Source organism: Megalopta genalis, chromosome 3 (genome assembly GCF_051020955.1).
Source record: "Megalopta genalis isolate 19385.01 chromosome 3, iyMegGena1_principal, whole genome shotgun sequence".
In the NCBI taxonomy this organism is placed as follows: Eukaryota; Metazoa; Arthropoda; class Insecta; order Hymenoptera; family Halictidae; genus Megalopta; species Megalopta genalis.
In genome coordinates, this window is record NC_135015.1 from 12,560,826 (window position 1) to 12,579,316 (window position 18,491).

At 47.2% G+C, this 18,491-nt stretch overlaps 1 protein-coding gene across 6 annotated transcripts in view; it reads right to left on the bottom strand.

Moving 5' to 3' along the window:
* Window positions 1-18,491, bottom strand: part of Prosap (SH3 and multiple ankyrin repeat domains prosap) — a 310,745-nt gene that overhangs the window by 91,162 nt on the left and 201,092 nt on the right. The window contains exon 1 of one of the 6 annotated variants that reach the window (XM_076520097.1): window positions 11,491-11,951. The exons of the other annotated variants lie outside the window; for them this stretch is intronic. The gene's annotated coding sequence lies outside the window, so the exon portion shown is untranslated. Of the gene's footprint in view, window positions 1-11,490; window positions 11,952-18,491 lie in introns of those variants that run through there. 6 annotated transcript variants of the gene reach the window in all.

Below are 18,491 nucleotides of genomic sequence, written 5' to 3' on the forward strand. Positions count from 1 at the left end.
TATCGGCAGTGGACTATCTTTGCGCGAGCCGGGGTACCAACAGGAACAAAAGAACCAGGGCCCCGGGGTCGGCCGCAAGAAAGATAATAGGAGGGAGCAGAGGGAGACGATGATGAACTGGAGGAAAAGGGTGTACCGGGCCTCGACGGACAGCGAACGCATCAATGACAAGCCGTAAATCATAGTTTTACGACTTGTCTTTATGTGGCCCTTATTCGTGGCACCCGACTGAAGGCTCGAGTGCCTTCGCGATTTTTCTGTCTGGCCACCCCGTGTGCGCCGGGGGCAGGGCCGTATCGGTGAACGCAACCTCCATGACACCTGAGAACGCTCCATGAAAACGCGACGATCGAATGATACACGAATTTTCGAATTATTTAATTTTCGATCGACGTACCGGTTCCAGAATTATCCGACTTCAAGCTCTTAGCTGCGAAGAGTGTACTCGATGTGGAGAAACGACAATTTATGTCTTACAATAAGTACATTTGGCTCGGTACCTGAATTACAATTTTTCTGCAACGTGCAAGTAAATGTTAGACATTTTAGAGTAATTTTAGGGGACTTGCTGAAGCAAACTATGCATAGTGTGATCGATAAAATATGCACGGTTTAAATAATTAATCTGCGCGGTTAACAGGTTAAAGTAGCTGAGTAGTTTTTTTAGAACGTGCACATAAATTTCAGACATTTTAAAATAATGTTAGAGGATTCGCTGGAGAAACGGGTATACAGCGCGATCGATAAAATGCATAACAAAGCGGTCTACGCAGCTGAGAGGTCTACCACAGCTCAATCATTTTGGTCACGCCCCGTAAACCAATTTTTCAATCGAGACGCGGTCCTTCGTAGATTAATATTCTCCGCACGAATCATTCGTTTTTTTGTCTACCAAAGAATGGCCATTATCATTAATAATTTCACGTCCCAAATAGTTCCCATACATTTTCCCCACCCATCCAGAATCGCGGTGATTAAAATTCTTGAATTCAAGCACATTGTGGCTCGTTTTATCGTCGAAGCCGTCGTATAACTTGTTCCGATGGCAAATGACTTTCCTTTTCTTAAACCCCGGACAAGAGATACGCGGCTGCAACGGCTTAACGCAAGACGAATGACACCTTTTGAAAATATGAACATTGCTGCACGGTTCCGCCGCGCGTCGGTTGCTTTCTGTTTCGCGTTCCACGCGACCAGGTCGGGTAATCGATTCGTATAAAGTATAAAACACTCGGGGAACAACGACGATTTATTCTTGGGCCGCGCCGCGCGGCCACACAAATTGATTTAAAAACTGCTAATGACCGCGGCCGATCGTCCAAGCGAATCTGGATAGGGTTCTATTAGCAATGAAATAAATCTGGGCGGGCTATCGACGCGGGAGATAACTTTGCACCGACGGTTTTTAAATCATCCACGGCTGCGCGCCGCCTCGTTGTAATTTTCGTGCGCGGCTAATAACATAAATCCAGCGGAAGACATTAGCGGCCATTAAATTTATTTAGCGGCGGAAGGTTGCGAAAGAAGTTTGTCCGGGCCGGGTTGCAAAGACGCCGAGAGAGGAGAAACCGAGAGAGCTCGATGCGCCCCTGGCCGGCGCGCGGCGCGGCGCGGCACAGCGCGGCGCGGCGATGCATACGAGGATGCAGCCGAGGATGCAGCCGCGCCACATAAGTGCACATGCAGCAGGTAGTAGTACGCCGGTGCGTGGGCGTCGCTTTACGGGTTTGCTTTTAAGTGGCCGTACCTTAATTCGAGAGTCACCTAACAGTGTCGTGCTTAACGGTGATTCGAGCGCAATTTTAAAAATCCAAGGTTGCCGTGGTGGAAGTTGGTGGCCGGCCGACGAGACGCGACGATGGGGAGGAACGGGCCGAAGGACGACGAGGGTTAAAGTACGACCGTGACATTCTCGATTCTGCAGCCGCGGATGCTCCTCGCAACTATGCTGCGCTCTGCTCTCCATTATACTAACCCCCTCGGGGTTACACAAAGAGGAGAGTTCTTGCGTCCCCGGTACAACCATTTAACTCGACGCGACGAGACAGGATCGTTCAAAGAAAGCTTTCTTCGGGGCCGGCGCACAAAGAGCTTTCTCGGCAGCTCGAAAATCTTCCGGAGCGGCGCGAGACCGAACAGAGGGAAAGGGACCCGGAACACGCACGAGAACGCTTTATCGCTGCCGTCGACCAGATCGCCGATAAAAACGCTCTTACGAATTTTGCTCTAAGCGTATCCTCCGGACGAGATGACAATGCGGACAACCCGTTTTTCACGTGAAATTACTTCTTTTCCCGACAAATCGGCTCGACGATCGCCGAGCAATAAATACATGCGATCGCGTGTATAGCTCGTGGAGATCCATTCGCGGCGAAACTAGCTTGAAATATTTAATCTTACGATACAGCGTTTTAGAAAGTTGAGAAAAATTATGCTCTCTCGTCCGCATTGTTTTATTTGGCTGATGAGAACGATGATATCATGTTTTTTTCTATTGTTTTATATGGTAGTGCTTACGTTGAAGCAGCAAGTAATGCAATTGTTATTGAAGATGATCTAAATACGCTTCACATGTAGTTCAGCTCAATCTGAAACAATCTATGTGCATAAACGATTTGCTGCATAAATTAATAAAGATTATGTCTGACTTCGCAACTGTTCTATTGTTCGAATATTCGTGTCACTCTACTTAGCACGAATAATCGAGGTTTTGTTGGAATAATAATTCGTCTCCAGAATCACTTATATTTGAGAAACCTTGGATTCATTAAGTTACTATAGCACCTTCGTTTGAAAAATATCGCAGAGATTTTTCGTTATTTTTCCTCCGATGAACCCTTGCGTGTAGCACGTGGTTCCTATTTCTATTTTTCTTGTTAGCAATGTTTAATAGTTCTTGACAAAATATCGCAAAACTGTTCCAAATTTTGTACACGTTTACGTTTCGCGAATGAAATATTTATAAAATATTTTAAATAGCTAAGCTTCAAACGAGTGGGTTAGTGACAATTTTCGAAAATTTTGACTTATGTCTTAGAATGTGAAATGTTAAATTATAAAATTACTATAAATTAACTTGTCTCTAAATGATCTTGACAATAAATTTGGTCAGTAAACAATACACTCGTTAGTGAACAACAACACTTCTTGTCTTTCATAATGAGAAAAATGTGATTTATGCCACTACGATTCTATCCCACTCAAATATCGCAGATATTTTTGTTGCCCAGAGGGTTAATGCTGTTACTATCGTCGCTGCTACGACGTAAACGTATCCTTACGCACAAGCAACATCTGTGAAATTATCTGAATCTGATTTTCCAGCGCAGAGACATTTTCTGGCTGCTCTCCGGCAAGGCGTGAATGCGTTAACCCAGAAAACGACGAGGGACAAAATAAAGAGCCGCGGATCGCTAAATGGAGAAGGCATATCCGAAGCAGTTTTCATCCGGAGACTAACCTAATTCCGCTTATAAAAGCAAAGGCCCGATTGTGTCGGTCGCTAAAAGCGGCAGTGGGATCGACGTCCAGAAGAGAATCTCGGGGAATATCCCATTGGATACGATCCGGGCTTGCTTCTGAAGTTTTTAACGAGCCACCGTGAGTCCTCTCTTTGCGGCGGAGGGAAATCTCGTTAGACGGAGAGACGGGTCCCGCGAAATAAGGTGGCGCGGGACGGGGTGGGGCTCGGGGAGACCGGAGAAAATATGCGGATCACGGAAAACCGAGGAACAATGGGAAAATACATTTCACCGTGGCACGGTGGTTGTTTTCCGAGGAAGACGCGCTCGGCTCAGCTTCGCTCGGCTCCGCTCGCCTATCTCTCCTCGTAGTCGATACCGGGCCCACGGTCACGTATGCACGGTCGAGGAACAAACGAATTTCTTCTCCACCCTCGCAGTTAGATCAGCACCCGGATAAACGGTCCGACGCCGGAATCCCAAATTTCCCATCCGGCCGGGCGCCGCGTCGCGCCGCGCCGCACGAAACTTTTGAATACGCTCGTCGCGTTCCTTCCTCTGTCCTCTCGGCTTCCTCTCGAACGCAGCCAGATAAAACGCTGACGAAGGGATGCCGGCGTCAAACGCGCAAGAAAATTAGGAACGAGACCCTGCCAAGTCCCTTCAATCTGGCCAGACGGACGCCAGACTTTCTTCGTCTTTGTTCCGACACGAATTTCCGCGATAGCGTTGCTGGCTCTTCGGTAATGTGCCTTGTTAGACTAAAAATCTTCACGCGGCTGTGGTTTTCGCAAGTCGTTTTGCCAAATAGCGGCTTCATTGCGGACAGTATGGACCGAGAAAAATGACAGGCGAGGCTGTGAGCACGTTGCAATTATTTTTATCGTTGTTGTTTTACTTTCGGTAGAATCGCAGTCGCAGGAATGGCAACCTTGCAAATCCTTGTGGAAAACTTGTTTAGTTATTCCTGTATTTAAAGGTGGAGATAAATCTTTTCTCACCGATCTTATCGACCGATCACTATAATTAATTTCATGGCTGAACTGTCTGAAACGTTACGTTGCTAAAATTTAATTATTAGTAAGCAGCATGGCTTTATTCCTGGTCGATCTACTATCAGGAATCTTCTTTTCCCAGTCTCAATCCCTCGAGAGTGGCCTTCGAATCGATGCCAGATTTTTACACAATTTTCTATGTATTTATACATAAAATTATCAATGGCGTCCTACTGTACGTTACACGAGAAATCATATCCTCTTTCAACCTCGATCTCAATCTCAACTCTTTATGGTCAATTCAATTGCCTAAACCGATCGTTCCTCTCATCTAACAGTTTTTGTGACACTCTTGATTTTTTCAGTAATTCCTCCGCGTCATTTAAACGCTTCGCTCTTACTGCAGCAATTGTAGCAACGTATCATATATATCACATCACGTAACTTCTTATTTCTTTTCTATTTATTTCTATATTCATCTAATTCTTCACATATATTTTCATATTCTATTTTTTCCATTCGTCATCGATAAACTGTGATCGTTCTTCTTGTCGATATCTAACTTCAAAAAAAAAAAGATTGCAGGCATACAAAGGAACAGAATTTCAGATTTCGGAATTCAACACTCGAAGACTGGCGGCGATGTATAATTTAGCTCATCACCGATGTCCAGCTTCCAGAAGAATCGCGGACGCCCGACGAACAGAACATCCATTGTTGCAACGGATTGCTAATTTCTCAAACGAGGAATGTTCTCTGCAATTTGTGCGGACCCGCAGCTAGCGAGTTCTGTCCGGCGGTAGCACGCAGATGCTGTTTTCGCAGCAGATGCTATTAGCATCTCCTCGAGGTGTCGGAACAGGGTTGTATTGTGTTGTTAGCAGGTGTTTCCTGTCCGGTCTTCAGGATATTGGACAATGAATTTCGATGCTCCTCGGTTTATATTTCCCTCCTCGGCCAGGCTGTAGCCGGTTAGGTAATTCGACGCGCGTAAAACGGAGAGATAAATCGCGGGCGACAATCGTATCGGAGGAAGCGTCGCCGATTAATTACGCGTGTCCGTCAGTTTCGAAACTAACGAGCCGAGCCGCACGCGCGCGCGCGCGTCCTTTTTACGATCCGAGGCTGCGTCCGACGCTCGTTTTCGTTGCGACCGACCATTGTCCCGATAATTATAGAGACGGATATATGCATCTGTCGTAACAGCGGCGCACAACGAACCGCTCCGCGAACAATGTCGCCCCGCTCGGGCTAATGTTTTACACTCGCCGATGATTGCAGTCTAGCTGTCGTCGTTACGTATGCGCGACATATGTCACCGTTCCCGGGCACGACAGTACCTCGAGGTCTCGGTTTCCTGCGTGCCGCCACATTTTCCGCGCAACGCGTTTTTCCCGGTGCATCTCCGGCCTGATGCACGTGATGCACACGATAGGCGCCGTGCCGCGCGGCACCGGCCTGCTGTTCCACGCGGTTTTCTCGGCGTATGCTTCGTGTTATAGCGATTTCCTGTTTCCATTCGTTCCGGTCGACTTTTGCTGACCGATTAGAAAATGGGGCCGGCATAGAAGGAGCCAGTGAACTACTTTCCAGTCGCAAGAATCAATATCTTTGTCGCATTTGTCGATTTACTATCGCCAAAGTAAAATTCTTGAATAAATGCCAAGTAAACGCATTGGAAAACTTTCATACGGTCTCTGACTTCGTTAATCTCTTGTCTTACGATTTGTTTTCAAAGAAACGCGCCTCTGCGGATAATTAAATTTGGCGCAACTCTATGCGAAGAGTTATTACAGAATAAAACTAAAATATTGCTGGTTTTATTTAATACATTTATCTAAATGTGGACACTGTTTCATTTGTAATAGAACAGGTTAATAAAGGAATGCTATAATATTAAATAAAAATTGAAAAATATTCTTTCTAAGATGCAATGAAATCGAGAAAAATATTCTTAACATAATTGAAGTTATTGTGAACAAGACTTGACAAACCATTTAAATATCTTTTTAATATTGTTTGCTTTCTAATAATTTATTAAGATTATAACAACACGATTTTAAACAGAAAAGATGACAAGACAATGTGCGAATATCATACAAATATTTTTGTAACAGTTACTAGAAATTTATATGGCATTTGAACGTTGCAAAATATCCGGCGGGCATTGTCCGGCAAGTTCGAGTTCAGCACATAAAATGTTTGCGGACGAGACACGTGATTTCCATTTAGGGAATTAATCTACTCAGTACCTTCAATTTGAGAAAAATGTTACAAAAATGTTGTCCAAGATAACAATTAATAAAGAAGCACGCTAAAAAATAAAACTTTAATATACCATTCTCACTAGTTAGAATAATTAGAATGCAACTTCTTCGAATGGAATAATTTCTTCGAATAAAAAGAAAAATATTTATTGCCAGCCTGCATTTGCTTTAGCACTAAAATATTTGACGACAAGATAACCGAATATTATTGCGACTTCAGCGAACGGAATTCATACTTAAAAGAGGAGAATGGCATTCGTACTTAAAAGAACGCTGTAACTTTCATCCTTAACAGATTATTACTAGAAATCAGGAGTCAGACTCGTCCAGGTATGACAATGAGTTAAGTAGACCTAATTGGCATTAAATTTGGTGGAAAATAGTTCAGTTATCGCAGCATTAGCTCTGATCGAATTCATCTGGTTCAGCCGCGTCTCTGGATATTCGCGAACGGCAGCGCGCTGTGAAAATTGAACAATCAAATGGTTTTTCGAGAGCACCGAGCGCGGAATCGCTAAGCCGAAGAAGCGTGGCTTCGATCCCCCCGGATCGAGCGATTACCGGCTCGTTCCCGCGGTGATCGCCGGCGATCAGCGTCGGTTATCAAACTGATTCCGTTGATGAGAACGCGGCGGTGTTCGTCGTGCGGATCGCTTCCGGCGCGGCGGGGAGAAAACTCGTTGCCGAGAGAGGAAGGGAACGAGAAAGAGAGAAAGCTGGAAAGGGTGCAAGGTACACAGAGGAGAGAAGCAGCCGGGCCAGGGCCACACAAAGAGGAAGTTCCCCCGTTGAGGACCGGGAGTCTGGTCACGGCGACGCGTGTTACACACACATGTAACGATCACCGGCGCGGAGGCGTCGAGAAAGCAAAAAGGAAGCTCTCTCGGTCGTCGCCGACGTCGCCGTCAACGACGGAAGGGTGGCGAAAGAATAACACGAGCCACCCTCTGGCCGTGTTTCGCATCGGGACGCCGATAACTCCCCTTTAAGGGCGCAGCCGCCCTTTGGGAATTCGCTGTTTCGGAAGCGTTGCCGACTTCGCGTGCGCCGCGAACGATGCACTTCCCGCGAAAACGCGCCGAGGAAGATCCTCGATGAAAGAATACTTTGCAGGTTTACTCAAAAATCGCCGGAAGCGGCTTCCTTTCTCGCGAGACTCTACTCCTTCCGCTTTGTTTCGGTTCTTAACACTGCCTGCAGGTTTCCGATAGCCCTTTTCAAGGCTAAACGCGACAGAATTCCTTGAAAATTGTCCTAAAGCGACTGCAATTTCATCCGTAATTCAACAAACTGTTTAGATCCAATTGATCTGAAATTGGTGTTTCGAAGAAAAATGTCGGATTTCTTTTACTATGCGCAGCGGAGTGTTGTGCGTACGCATCATTTTTTTTTTAATTAGAAATGAACTATATTTGTGCACTGACTGTTTTAAACAGTGCTGTACGAAACAAATAACGATAGAGGCACGTATCATTCCTGTTAGGAATGCAAATATGTTAATAGGCAAGAAAAGCATTCTTTAATAAGGGTATAAATTATATTCCTAACGAAATTTTTTAGAAGTGATTGTAAAGTTTAATCGAGGCCTTGGCAAATGGAAAAATGAAGAAACGAAATTTTAAAGAACGAATACATGAACAGACATAGATATTATGAACACAATGAGCACTGTATAGGCGTTTAATCGAGCAATACAAATGTTAAGGGATGATTTTATTCGAATCTCGGTGTTCTGAACGTCGCGAGACTTTCAGTAGAATGCGATTCAACGGTGAAGGCGTCAGACAGAAAGAAAGGTGGATGAAAGTAGAATCGGTGTCTAGGTTAGGTGGCCCGAAAGTGGCGAAGTCGATCGAGGGGTTCCCACTTTATCAATCGTCTCCCGAGTCGAACGCCATTGGCAGACCGCAAAATGACTTATATCGAGGATACGTGACGAGGGGCGCGAAGAATGCTGGTAAATAATCGAATCGGCCCGTTCGAGAGAGACAGAGAGTCGAAAGGTTAAAGGGGAGGCGAGGTCGGACGTCGAAGGTCGGGGCAGAGTCAAGAGTGCCGAGAGGATGAAACGCCGTCTGATCCATCCGCCAAATTTATAAATAGCTTTCCACGAGACTCGTCGATATTTCGGTCGAGCGACGGTCAATCTCTTGATAGCTCGCATTGCAAAGGCAAGGGGCACCTTCTGCCCCGGAGAATCCTCCAGGTTGCCATTTTCAGGCAATTCTTTGCCATCGATTGATCGATGAGGCGAGAAACATCTTTCGGACAATTCTTTGGACGAGCTCGGTTAAAGTAGAGGAAAATCCTTTTTAATGAATTTGGCATTCAAAGCGGCATTCGAGTGAGTGAAATGTCTTGTCTAATGAATTTAGCATCGCAAGATATGCCAGGACATGGGGACACAAAGGCCACAAAGGTCAAGTTCTCTGCAGCTAACATTTCGAAGGCAAGAAGCGCCTTAATTTACTCGCTGGGGCAATTCTTTGGACAAGCTAGGTCAAAATAGAGAAAAATCCTTTTTAATGAATTTGTCATTCAAATAGTTGCTCCGAAGGTCATGCTCTCAGTTTCCTCCCAGAGATAATTCTTCGAACAAGCTAGGTCAAAATAAAGAAACCCCTTGTAACGAGTTTGGTATCACAAAGCAGACTATACAAATCGTAGGTGTCGATTTCATTGGGGTCGGACAGCGACCCTAAAAGGCAACCTCATTCTAACTAGCATTGTAAAGGCAAGAAGCACTTCAGTTCGATTTCCGGGACAATTCTTTGGACGAACTAATTCAAAATATAAAACGATCCATTTTCACGAGTTTAACATCAGAAAATGTACCATGTAATTCGAGACTCCCGATTTCAGTTGCCAAAGGGCAAACTGCCTGGCCACGCACCCTAGCCTAGCGCAACAGCGTACGGATAATCGGCAGACAGGGCGCGCGGTATTAAACCGAGAAATACGGTGCTCGTTACTCGCTATAGGGACCCGTCGAGGGGCCATTAATCCACGCGGAACGCCATGCGCCGGACAGTGGCAGATCTCACGAAGGTATTCGTGCCAGATCGTGTTCCACATTCCGCGAAAGAAACTGGCGAATACGTGCGCGAGTGCGCGAGCGCGCGCGCGCGCTACCAACCTTGGCGGTTCCATTACGATTCAGCACCGGCGACTATTTCACCAAGAATATTACCGCGTCTCGCGGTGAACAAGCTCGCCAGGTGCGACTCCTGTTTCGCCAGGAAAATCTCAGAGTCTCACGCTCGCGGAGCGGTTCGCGTGCAACGAGCACGTGCAACGTCGCGAAACGCGCCGCGGATTGCCGCGAATCAGCTCCGGAGCCCCTTCATTAGCGAAAATTAGAGAACCGGATTTGGTGCACGGAGATCCATCACGTTCTCGAGTAATTGATGCAGAGTGTCTGCCAACTATTTTGGTTCGCAGGTTATTGTAAGTGGATTGCAAATTTGTTCGAAGTCTTGAGACATTTGAAGAGTTGTTCTGGTTGTGTAACTCTTAGCCCATTCACAGACAAGTGGAACAGAAAAACGACGTGTCTCGAAAGCAATTCGTGCTTAATTTGGCTGAACTAAGCAGATGTAAAAATAGCAGATGAAAACAAACGAAATTGCAAATGCGCTATTTATCCGGTTTAGAGGGACGTCATCGTATGCCATAAGTGTTACAGAGAAAGTATAACTAGCATCCCTTGGGTGATACACAATTTTTCTAGGATTTTAAACTGCTCGTGGATGAAAAACACGATGTCTAACACCAATGTCATCGACAAAATAACCGCGACGCCGTGGGATATTTTTCTATCCGCAGGTTCATTTGTGCACGTTCGCTGATAAGCGAGTATCGTTCATGATGTGCTCGATTCTGTTGTTCTCTCCGATATACATTGACCAGGTTTCGTATTTTCTTCGTAACATCCCGGCACACCGGACCGCGAAGCTTGCAGGATTGTTTATCGCAAAGCGGTGCTTGTTTATCAAACACAACCTTGATTATCCCCGATTGAAATTCAATTTCTGATTATTTAGATTCGAGGGGAACAACAGAGTTAGCAGCGGCAGTCGTTTGTTTGTGTACGCGTCTAGCCGAGCCCGGTAGCCCGGCAAAACAAGACTTGCTGCAGAACAATAAGCCGAATGTTTACAAACGAATCAAGCAACGTCGATCCGCAGAACCAAAACAAAAGTTCCCAAATCGAAGTTGTGTACACCAGAACGCGTCCGGCGGACTATAGAACCGCGATAAAGGTTCAAGGCTACGCTGCCAACAGACACGCAGAGAGCAGTCACGGAACCGCCGGCATCGATCCCCGGAGGATCGAGGGAAAGTTTTCGGGCATCGATCCGAACTTCCGGCACAGTGCACGGTCAGGATTGCTCGTTAAGGGGTTAACGTCGACGGAACGCGCGACACAGGGGGGGAACCGTGTTCCCGGACAAAAGCAGAGCGAAAGGTTAAACAGCGAGCGAGGGGTCAAAGTTGGCTTTATGCGGGGTGTCGGGTGCATCCACCCCTCGGCTCGGTTCAAAACAAGCCGCGAGGTCGCGCGCAAATAAAAGGAAGCAAAAGAGAGGGAGCTGGAGAAAATACAAAGAGAGAAGGCCAAAGGACGAGGAGAAGGAGGAGGAGGCGGCGGTGGAGGTGTGGGATGAGGGGACGGAGGTGGAGCAGAGCGAGAGAGCCGGTGCTCGATGATCGCGCAGCGTTGGAAAAGCACGTGCCGCGGTGCGGCCGCTGGTTGCCGACACTTACCCCACGTTCAACGACCCCTGGGCTGCGGGAGCGAGAGTGAGGCGGGAGCGAGATCAGCGTCGAGGAATCGGAGCCCCTCGGGCGGGCAGCGGGTCTCTCCCTTATCGCAGCATGCGAGCAGGAGCAGCGGAGGAGGCCGTCCAGCCGGGAGCAGCCGAGGAGGAGCACGAGAAGGAGCCGGAGAAGTCGCGCACCCCCATGACGTCGCGCCGGGGCTGTTCTCCCCGAGAGGACAGAGTTCTCTCCCCGAGAGAACAGAGTTCTGCCCGTCGTCGAAGAGACAGTGAGAGAGTGAGGGGGGGGGGGAAGAGAGAGACTGCGGTCCACGATTTCGCGAGTTGGAAAAGGCTGGCCTAGCAAGACGCACTAGACGCAAGATGGCGACCGCTCGGTCCTCTCCTCCCGGCGGTGTCCCGCTGCGGGCGGCAGGGGCAGGAGGAACAGGAGCAGGAGGAGGAGGACGTGCCGGAGGTGGAGGAGGCAGCGGTGACGGCGGTGGTGCTGTCGGTCCCGGTGAGGATGCTGATCACTGCCCTGCTGTTGACGATGATGCTGACGAGGATGACGGTCGATCGGGTGCGGCGACCGACGATGGTCTCTGCGCGGCTGTTTCGCGGCGAACAGGCGAGGCGTTTCGCTGGCGAAAAGCGCATCGGCGGCGCGAAAGGGAGGACCGGCGGCTCCGAAGCGAGACCCAGCCAGCGTGGAGTGCATCGCGCGACTGTCACGGTGCGGGCGGGGACCGCGGGGGTGGCCGGCTGTGTATTCCGGCGAGCCAGGTGGCGCCAGCTTAGCCAGCCGCCGGTTCGGTTCGGCTTTCAGGATGTGCCGCTACCGCCGCCGACGCCGCCAACGCCGCCAACGCCGCCAACGCCGCCGATGCCAACGCCAACGCCAACGCCAATGCCGACCCAGGGGTAGGTAGTCGCCGGAGAGCCTGGTGGTGGATGTTCGTCGCTTGGCAACCACGAGAGATCGACCGAGTGTGCCAACCGCCCTTTGCTCCTCCCGTCCTCTCCTCGCCCGATCCTATCCTCTCTCTGTTTCGCTTTCTACCATCCCGTCTATCCCTTTTTCGCCCCGGAGGAGGGTGGGTCACCACCCTCGCTCCTCTGTTTCCTAGCGATGGGAATGATGCCCTCGCGACCGGCATCCACAAGCACCCTGAATCTATTCATTTCTCCGGGTATTTATGGACCCGTGGTAGCCTACTGGCTATGCTGCCAGGCCAATCGAACCGTATGGAGCCGATGTGAAAACGCTTTTTCTAGTCGGAGGGCCGATTAGGCGCCGGTTCGCCGAGGCAGAATCGGAGCCTCCGTTCCTTGCCGTACCTGGGCGTTATGGGGCTGTTAGATAAGGCGGTAGACTGCCACCTTTATGGCTGAGATAGACTTTACGTGCACCAAGAATCTTAATCCGAGGATCTCTGTGATTCTCCGCTCGGGATACTTGTATTTCGATGGTGCGATCGTATGACGAATCAAAATGAGAACTCAGGGGTTCGTTGCGTCTGTGTTTCAAGTGGGTTCACATGTTTTTCTTAAACTGTAGACTACGGCATCCAGGCAAATTCCAAAAGAGTGCCGAACAATCACAATAAAATACTCTTACTTTATCAGAACATTTGGGTTCCAGTCCCCAATGAGAATTTAGGGGATGCTTTCTTCCTTCTTGTTTATTATAGTTCGACTTATATCCCTTTCTCTCAACCTGTGGACCATGGTGACCAGATCTATTTTGACCCAGGGTCAAACAACGCGACACAATATTTCCATGTTAACGTTAGTACAACACCTAATTTTCAGTTCATAACTATTCGCTATTACTAGATCGTTTTTATTTGATCTCATCTCGTACATCCATCAGACACCGTACTATTTTACAACAAGAGAGTCGCATCATATTATACGGCGACAATGGTCAAAATGATCCAAAAGGATCCTTTTTTAGATTGGGGCAATCCAAAAGGATTTTTAGGGATGTTAACATCTTCTGCAAACATTTGGATTTCTTTCATACCCAAAAGTGTTTTGAACCGAAAACTTGTAATTTATCTTTTGTTATCCAAACAGATTTATTCCCGTAAACGAATAAATATCGAATATCCAAAGTCCATGTAGATAGAATGTCAAGTAACCGCGACAGAAATTAATCAAACAATTACGAAGAGACGAAAGACCCATGTGGGCGGTTTCTCCCCTCCACTTCCGACGTCCGGGGAATAACTTTCGGTTAACGAGACGAGCAATAAAGGAGTTCCAAAGGCCCGGAGGATGCAACGACAACTGGTGCATCAGCAGGATGCACTGGAGCCCTCCGGGGTGTCGAATTAATACACTGCTCGCGAGAACGTCCCGCGGAGATCATCGGAGATCGCCGGGGATCTTTTTCCATTGGATCGAGCATCGGCAAAGACGCAACCGGTAGACGCAGCCGACCGACCGATTCGGTCGCTCGCTGGCCCTTTGTGCTGGCAGCGTGTTCCTTAACCTCGGCGAATTGACGAGATAGCTTTGAATACTACCTCTCCCACCCTTCTTGCTCGATCTCTCCTCTCCATTCACCTTTCGTCTGGAATCGCGCCGATCGATCCGCCATCGCGCCCTGCCACAAATATTTGTATCTCCCTGATTCGATGGCAGATGTAATGAGACCGATACGCCGGTCGGTCCACTGTGCCGGTAATAAATATCAATTTCAACTAGATACTAGTCGGCTATCGATAATCGATTCGGTGGTACCGGTCGCTCCGCCGTTTCCACGTCCTCGCGCGCGTTGCGCTTTGTTTCGGTACCTTCGTCGAAAAACGATTAGCGGAGCTGCAGCGTCTGGGGGGACCGGGCTCGCTGGCAGACCGGATGGAAGATTTATGAGTGAACAACCAACCGGTCGGTTAATGAGTGATGATCCTCGATTCGGCGGACCGGTCACCAATGTTCGCAATCTTCTTTCTCTTCGCGTAACACGGGTACGCCGGGACTCGGTACAGGATCATCCTAGTCTGCATCCTTCGTGCGTCATGCCAAGGGGATACATCACCACGTGATCATTCTTGTAAACAAAATGTTTCTCGTCGCCGTAAAATATTATCCGTCGACGTTGAAGCCTGCTGTTCATCGATGAACAACTGCAGAAATTAATTGTAACAACTTGGTTAACCTCGTGCGCTACAATACAGTAATGTCTCTCTAATTGACGCTCAGATGGTCCACAAAAATGGACAATTTGGGAAAAGGAGATACGATTATTCGAGCCTTGCGGTTCGTTTTTATGGTTTCGAATTGTCAACAACTATAAAAACGAGCCGCGAGGCTCGAATAATCGTAACTCCTCTTCCCAAATTGTCCATTTTTGTGCACAATCGGAGCGTCAGTTAGGGAGACATTAACACGTTCCGTGCCGAGCTTTTTTTACTCGAATCTTCACACTTTGATATTTTACTAAAACTTGATGTATTACGTGCAATTATTAATTCTCGTACACATAACAACGTAACAAAAACTTATCAACGCCCATTCTTGCGGTGGAAATTGATTCTTCGGTTCTAAATTTCTTGTAAACAATTTGTTCAGTTCACTAAGTAAACACGCAAGCGTGTACCATCGATGGTACACGTGGCACGGAACGTGTTAATGTATCATGTCAGTCTTGTCACAAAGATTTCGAACGAAATTCATAAAACTTTCATTCATCACTTTCTTTTGAAACGAAACAAAAATCTAATTCTTCGTTTGCCAATATTTGTTCGTTAAATTAAAACGATGCCGTAGAATCAATATTAACTTCCTTCTTCTCGTAACGAAACTTTTAACCACGAAAATGTTCGAACTAACAAAGCTTGAATAAGCTTTTAAAGAATTCGCAGGGCAAAGTGCTACCTTGTTCTTTTCATGAATGAAACTTTTTGACATTAATGATCTTCTACGAGGAAGACGAAGTTCATATTTCAGATTATGCGGATATTTGTGCGAGATAAAAATTGAATATCTCAATTGCAACGAACTAAAGTAAAATCGTAATTTGTATTCTTTCTCAATATGTCTCGTAGGTTGAAAATAATGTAACAGCATTCTTAAGGACTTATGGACTTTATACTCTGTTCTTTTCCATCCATTTTTCTCATATATGCATAAAATCCGCAGTCTAGTGATTAGCATACACATTTAATGGATGCCGTCTAAAATCGTGACGAATCCGACTCGATATTCTAAGCCACTTCAGGAACGTTCCCCGCTGTCGAAACGTCAATCGGCCACTCGTCCCGTTAGCCTCTGGGCCAGTGAAAGTGGAAACGCGCAAGCTCCCGTGTCCTTTTTCGAGTTCGAGCACTCGTAACTCCTCGAAAAAATGTTAGGGCCGCGGGAGGCGGGTTTCGATCGCGCCCCGCCCGGCTTCCGCATTAATTAAAAGCCGGCTGACCTAATTAGCTCGTTCGCGGAGTGGCTGCCCGCAGTTAGGCAGCACAATGGAACACCCTTCCCGGCGATCGACCCTTTCACCCTGAGGAATAATCCGACCGGAAACGTTGATGTCCTCCTGTTCGCGCCGTCGTCACGTCTCCGAGCAAGTTCTTCGGGATCTCCTTTATTATGTGCGGACGTTTCTGCAAAGCGAACGATATCCGAGTCGGTCGCACGAAGTGGATGCGAAGTGGATGCGAAGTGGAGAGATTTATTATCATTGGAGCATTTCCCGCACGGTTCCGCGTAATGGCTCCAGCCAATTTCCTTTTAATGTATGATTGATCCGATGCACGAAGTCCCCGGGATGTTCCCGAGCACCGGTCGGTTCTCGGTAGCGTGTAAATATTTGCACTAGTTTGTTTGCCGACGTTCAGTCTTCCGGCTACGGTAACGTGGCAATTTTCTCACAAGCGGACTCACGTGAGAGCGAACTCTTGTCCCGCGCTTCTTCATCGCGAGTCCTGTGATTTCTTGCCGACGGGGAAAGGGGATGTTAAACGACGTCCCCGAGGATGTTTACCGAAACGCAGAACATTCGCAGCGCGACGCCACGGCGGTCTCTCTCTCTCTCTATCGCGTGCGCTCTCTCTCTCTCTCTTTCTCTTTCTCTCCCTCTCTCGCTCTCCGTTTCTCTCTGTGTCGTGTGCGGCACCGGCGGCCGACCTTCGAGGCACATCGATTCGACGGGAGCCTCTCGATTGTGATCGCGAAAGGCGATTTCATCTTTTCCCGGGAATCGATGATCGCCTTCTATGGCCGAGAGATCGATCAGGATCGCGCGTTACCTTAAAAGTTATTACGCCGCGGATCGCCGTCACGTCGCGGAGACTAATGAGCCCGCTGTACTCGAGGACGAAAAAAAACCGCTGCCAACGGTCCGCCGATTGCCGGACGATGGGACGTCGATCACTCCAGACCCCGGATCGATCGGCACCTCAATTTTTTCCATCCCGTCGATGCGTTCTCGATACGCTTGACCTTTCGCAAGGGTCGCGATTCTGTCTCTGCTCTTCTGAATTCCAACATCGACCTTTGTCCTTTGTCGATTTCAGTGACAGCGTTCTCCCTACTCAAGAGACCGTGAAAACACATGCTCGCTGGCAAAGGGTTAGTTACTCGACACCCGCAATTACTTGATCCGTCACCTATATACATTATGTGAAAAAAAGTACCCGGAATTTCTGAATCTATAGTTCGCGGTGCATGCATCGAAATAATCTTTTGCATGCAAGTAGGAACAACTTTATTCACGAGGGAAGTTCGTTGACACGAAAATACTTCCGTATACGGAAACCGTAAACAAACACATTTTTATCGTTTTAATATCTGCTTAAAAAGTATAAAAAAGTATTCGATTTCTATTGTATATAACCATTCTTTTATACCTACTAGAGTTTTAAAGATAGAATAGATGAACAAGGAACCACCTGTCTACATGGATAAAGGATGTCTTCACCTTGAAGAAACGAATTCGGATCAATAATAAAAAATAACTCGAAACTTCTTTTAAGAAGTTTCAACAAATTTATGTCAAATACTTTTAAATTTCCAAAAATTTGGAATTTCGTTCTTGAATTTTCTTTATCGATTCTAAGGTTAAATTCTTAATTTAATTAATTTAAATCCTTAGTTTAAATATCTTTGTCAGTCGACCTCCAGTGTATTCTATGATTTTTAAAATGGAAAAAGCCGTCGTGCGAAGAATTTGTGCCTTTCCAGCAAAGCTAAAATATTCTGTACGTATACTTCACAGAGTTTCAAATACAGTTCCATATATTTGTTTCTTCCACTTAGTTAAAAATGATTTTATTATTTTATTATTAAAAATCTAATTTTTTGAATGATCAGAGATTTCAGTTGGGACAATTTGTCTATATATGGCAGAATTGCTGTCAATTTTCCATTTGTAGCTCGACTAATTATTAATAATTTCTTTCTCACGCAGTCAAACTTTATCGCACAAGCTGTCACCGTAATTAAGTAACGTATAAATAAGGGTTCTCACCCATATGTTAATATTAAAAATAATTTAGAGGAACAGGGCACTTTTTTACATAATGTAAACCCATAAAACTTTCTCGCATACCGTCGATTTATTTCCCCGCAAGGACCCACCCTATCCCAGTGGCATCAGGATCGCCGGGGGTCGGTCTTGTATTTATATGTACGATTCGTTTGGTGGTTGAAGGGTGAGCCACCCCGCGCCGAAAGAGTCGAAGCCCTTGGCCCTCGACAAAAGGACTCGCGTGGCGCGTGTCTCGCCCTTCTCGAGGGAGCGGGAGAGTTGTCGCGCCCTTTCCCTCCAACCACTCGTCCCACCCCCCTCTTTTCGAAATCAGAAGCATCGTCCTTCGAAGCGTGCTGCTGCGTTCCGGATAACGAGAGTTCAGCGTTTGTTTTCTCGAGGAGAGACCTCCTCGCGAATCGTCGAACCAACGACACCCCTCGCGCCCTCCCCGGAAAACGTCCCCCAAGTTTTCATAAACCGACGCTGTGGATCGCTTTCCCCGGCGACTTGTTTTTATCCGCGTTCGA